Consider the following 6,000-nt stretch of genomic DNA (forward strand, 5'->3'; position numbering starts at 1 on the left):
AATTAAATAAATTCAAAAAATAAACAAGAATAATGTTAGAATTGTGCTGAATTTGCAAAAATAATTAAGATTCATGTTATTTTTTATTGATTTTTATGATAAGAATAATAGTGCTTTGAAATTAGTTTTAGCGAAGGCAATTTAAATGAATGGTAACGTTTTATGCATTTAAAAAAAAGTAGTTTATTGATATAAAAACCACAAACAGAACAGTAAAAAACAAAACTAAAAGCTTTCAATTTAAATTACATCTAACTTTTAATTATAAAAAAACAATAAACGTGCTGCATTACAACCTTTGCGTGCGGTAGTTGGCGTCATAGATAAACCCTTCACCATATTGATAACTCCGCCCTTTTTGTATGAAAAAAGATTGTCCACTATTTAACCATAGATCTGCCGATATTTAGACAGATACTAATTATGACGTAGACACAGCGCAACAGACAAGGATAGAGGAATCTTAAAAAAACTCCTGACCATAGACGTAATGATCTTCCCTCGGATTCTACGCATTCATCGGCCTAAAATATTATTTTAAAAATAATGCACATAAAATATAAATTGAATGTAAAAATAATATGTTTGAAATTTCAAAATGATTATACTTTTTACGACAGCATTTCTATGACTTATCAGAAAAGGGAAAGACTTTCATTAACGTACCTAACAGAAACAGGAAACTCAAAATAATCACATTTTAAATGTGTACCGAGACTGCGAGCTGAACACTGAAGATAAACAAAAGGAGATTAGCACCTGTATTTTCGTTACAATACGGTCCGATGTTGCAAATGCGGATATTTACCAATGCCGGTAACATTTAACGTTGGCAGCGCGTAATTTCTTAATGATCCATTCGCTTTTATACTTCAGATCGAGAAATGGGAGCCACAAACTAACGCACATCTCGCTAACATTGGATACTAAATGTATTCACATTTGCCAATTATCCATGACCATTGATTCATTCACGGAAGCTACTTTCAAAGTTTCCGAGTAGAATGTCTACAATACAGCCTTTCACACATCACGGCTTATTAACTTTATCGGAAGACATTTTCATCCAAACAGATAATTTAAAATATTTATGTTCACGACCAAAGTTTGGACAACAATCAAAATAATGGCGAACTTTAACACTTAGACACTACAATGGTTTCCGGGGAAGTAAAGCGGGTAGCCTCTCTTTCTGTTACAAGGATTTTATGGTGGAGAGAATGAGAGATCAAACCATGTCGGGTTTACATTGGTAGATAGCCAAGGGCTGTGAAGACGTCATAAAATAACTCAATTCTAGAGGTTACAGAAAAGTGTAAATCCCAACACGAAGCTCAGAAAGTGAACGTCTTTTAGCTGAATTCGTGAGGACGAACGACTCAAAATTGCCTCCGATCTTTTCCTGACGACGGGCACAAGAAACGGTGTAATGAACTAATGGGAGTAATGAGTTTCGAACACTCGAGCAGAAAAGCGTGGAAAACAAGCTGACGACTCGGAACTGCAGATCAGCCACCTAAAACAACGCTTATAGTTTCACCAAATGCTGTTGCTTACCAACTACTCCATAATTCAAAAACGGCAATAATAATAAACCACCAAGTCAAGTATCTCTGAAAGCCGCGCGGCTAAAATGGCCGTGGTCGCGGTTACAGCTGATGGTGTAGACATCGCCCTCGCTTCAACAAAAGCTGGAAAAGGAGTTGGATGTGACGGAGTTCTCCCAATTCTGAAACATGCTCGGCTACGGACAAAATTATGGATCGCAAAACCATTTACTTAAGTTATTGCTACCCTTAAACCCAATAAGATATTAGAGGATCCGAAAAGGATCCGCCCTCATATACGCAATATGAATATGAATAAATCGTTTTGTCCATATAAAAACTCAATTCTATCGAGAAAGGCATACAAATACAATATTGGATTGAATCATCGGTAAAATATTGTATTTGTGTGCCTTTCTCGAAAGAATTAAGTCTTTAAACGAACAAAACTATTGATTCATATTCATATTGCGTATATACGGGCGCAAACAAATGATTTGTCTTAATATTGTAAAGCAATACCTTGCAAAAGCGTATTTAAACAAAATTAATTAATTAACGCCATCTGTGAACACGTGGAATACAACGAGCGTTGCGTTTAACCTTAAAGTAGCAAACTGACCCTAAATTCTGATCTTAAGGCTATGTAAGAATATTTCCTCAATTGGGGACTAAAGCCAAATAGGTCGAAAACAGTTGCGACAGCTTTCCATCTTGGCAATTTACACGCGAATACCAAAATCTGTGTTCAGTTTGATGGAAAAAATATTCTCACAGCCTCGTAAACTCTGCTCCGCCATCAATATGATAAGGTCCTCACACTCATAGGTGGCTCTAGGAGTCCAGAAGTGGAAGGTCAATCGAAAAAAAAATATTAATAAATATTGCTAATGCGTATTGAATATTATAAAAACGTCAATATATGTAATAATTTTACCGGTACTCACATATTCCGAAGCCGGTAGTACAATATTGTTTAATAATAATAATAATAATAATAATATTTTATTCCAGGATGTGGGGAGGTTTGTGCAATCCCACACGTCCCATATAGATATACATTTTTTTTTTGTACAATAGATATAATAAATTATCAAATAAGGAAAACTATGCAGGGTGTGGTCTTGAGTGCGCTTGGGCCCAGCGCTCACTCAGGAGTGGCGCTTGGTGCTGGTAGGCTGCGGTCACCAACGTATTGGCGGAGGCCATTAGCCGCATCCTGGCTCCAGTGACCCGGTGTCTCATCAGGCCGGCAAATCCATTCAGTCCTAGTTCCGTGAACATTGTCGATGCGCTGCTGTATCTTCGGTATCCAAATATTATTCTACAGGCGTCATTATATTGAATTCGGAGTCGTTCCATCGAGCAAGTTCGGTAGTAACACCATGTCTCACACGTATACAGGCCAGTACAGAATGCGTTGAACAGTATTTTTTTAACGGTATTGCTGCATTTGCAAAATCTGCGGGCAATCATGTTAGAAACTATGCTAATGCTTCTCCTTTGTCGTTCGATATCGCCATCGTCCGATAGGTTTTCATTAATAATGTGCCCCAAGTATTTCACGTTCGAACATGTATTTATTTTTGCCTCGTTAAGGTATACGGGGAGCATATTACTTGTATCTTGACTTTTTCCGTGGTGGAACGCAATCAATTCCGTCTTCTTCGGGTTGTACATCATATTATGCTGTTTTCCATATTCTTCACAAATGTTTAGGAGTAATCTTAATCCCTTGATCGACGGAGCTAGGAGGATCATGTCGTCCGCGTAGCTTATATGATTCATACATATACTGTTAACACGACAGCCCGTTCTGATGTCCAGGCGACTTGACAACTCGTCCATGTATACATTAAATAGAATGGGGGACATACACCCTCCTTGCCTTACTCCTGACCGCAAATATATCGGCTGGGAGTATGTACTTGCCCACCGTACAACATTTTCTTGCTGGGAGTGCCATCGGGATAGTATGTTTATAAATGAGGTAGGTATATTCCTAGCTTTCAATTTATCCCATAATGTTTTATGACAGACCCTGTCGAAGGCTTTACTTAGATCTAAGAAGCACCCGTATACGGTAGTTTTTCGTTTCTTGTAGAATTCTATTATTTGCTTTGCAGTATATATTGCCATATTAGTGGATAGTCTACATTTAAATCCCATCTGGTTATCTTTAGACATTAGTTTATCATTTATCTCATTTAATATTACCCTTTCAAATAATCTAGCAGTTATAGTTGCTAAAGATATTGGCCGGTAATTGCTGGAGTTAGTCATGTCAGGCTGTCCCGATTTCAGGATTGGAGTTATAATCGTTAATTATTTAATTAATTTAATTTAATATTATAACCTATACGTTCATTTTATTGCACCCGCAAAACCACTGACAAAAAATATAATTTTTGGTTTTATAATATCGTTTTTAACATTTTTATTTTTCTCTCTTGTACCATAAACTAATTATCACTTTATTTGAATACTTTTGTCATGAATCAATGAATTGTTTGCGATTTCTTTCAATACGATATCCACAGAATATGACATTTAAAATTATTCCGTGCAAATTACATAACTAATGTTAAACATAATTTCGCGAACTAATATTCGAGTTCAAGATGGCTATACAATTTTTCACATCTCCCTCTAATACCCTAATAATATTAGGTCGCATATATCTCTATCTCACCGCGGTCGTGTCCGAAAACACCTTAAAAATAATTTTTGTATGGTACTATGCATACGTCAGACATGATGGTGTTTACCTCTTTTTTTCTCGATAGCAAACAGAAAAAAACGAGATTGGTTTGGGACAAAATTTAAAGTGACCCACACTGGGACGTGCAATAGCTTCTCATTTGGACGCAAGATGGCACTGGAACGAATCGAAAAAACGTACTAACTAAAAACATATTAATAATCGTGTAGTTTGTTAAATCTTTTTTTATATTAAAACTATCGCAGCATATTTTTGGGAGGTCATTTCCCAAATGACCTTCTTAGAAGAGCCGCCACTGCTCTCACTGCTGCTGTGCCCATATGATCAGATCACAGGTGGGGCCTTAAAGAGTCGATGATGTTTGAATGCGGTGCGGTGCAGACCACCAAACATGTGGTAAAGAACGCCCGCTGCATTCATTACGGTCCAAAGGGCGACCCCTGATACCCTAGATTGGCTCACTAACCTAGATGTTCCCCTCTGATCCCCACACCATACGAAAGAAGATGACTGAAGCATTTTTAAAAGTTTTCTAGGAAAAAATAAAAAAAATATAGACCAAGATACGTACTACGCAAGGAGGTGGAATAAATTGTACTTCTTGCATAGCTAGGTTTTGTTTAGCACTATTTTCAGTCTTACAGCTTACCCCTATAATTTGGAATACCACAGTCTCACTTGCTCCAAACGGTTGGGATTGGGAGCACTTGGAACTCTGTGTGGAATTCACATAAACAAGTTATAATACCGTAATCATGCGTAGGTATGCACATAAATATATTTTTTTTTTTTTTTAAAAGAAAGTCAAACATTCCCAGGTTACGAATAACTTGACAATATTTGAAAATCTCCTACTACCACCACAGTAAGCTGAAAATGTTGCTTGTGTTGTGATGGAGGACTTAGCCAGCCGAGGAATTGAACACACTACGCCTGGGTGGGACCCAAACGCGATGTCAACTCGGCCACCGACCGGTGGTTAAATGTTCTTAAATGTTATAAATATATGTTATAAAATATAACATTTAAGAACATTTAAATTTCACTTTTTTTTTTAAATTGTGATCTGAACTTATGTGGTTAACTTATGGAATTGAATATAAAACGTGGTGTTTTTTCTTTCTAACACCTTTTAGATCATATTTCTTACCGTGACAGCAAGGTGATTTTTGTGAGACCATATAAGTTTTCCCAAAAGCTAACAAATTACACTAAGGGGTTTACTTTAATTCTGTAAAAGTGGCAAGTGATTAAATAAAACACAACATTTTGCGTGATTCGACTTTATTTATGTATTTTGCAATAATTTGTTATTTATTAGTTACACATTGATCTATTTAATGTTAATCGAATCCAACAGCTTGACATTTACTTTTAATAGACACACTCTACGTGTTCACTCATTACAATGAAACCATAATTAAATTCATTGTAATAATCCTTCAATTAAGGGCATTTATTTAATGTTAAAGCATTACGTCTACAAAATAGTAATGAAAAATTAAATATGTAAGTGACCTCTATAAAATAAAAAAATAATCATACAAGTAACCTCTATAAAATAAAAAAATAATCATTCAAGTAACCTCTATAAAATAAAAAATAATCATACAAGTAACCTCTATAAAATAAAAAAATAATCATACAAGTGACCTCTATAAAATAAAAAAATAATCATACAAGTAACCTCTATAAAATAAACAATAATCGTACAAGTGACCTCTATAAAAT

This window comes from Hesperophylax consimilis, chromosome 23, assembly GCF_061612785.1.
Source record: "Hesperophylax consimilis isolate HC1 chromosome 23, BYU_Hcon_1.0, whole genome shotgun sequence".
In the NCBI taxonomy this organism is placed as follows: Eukaryota; Metazoa; Arthropoda; class Insecta; order Trichoptera; family Limnephilidae; genus Hesperophylax; species Hesperophylax consimilis.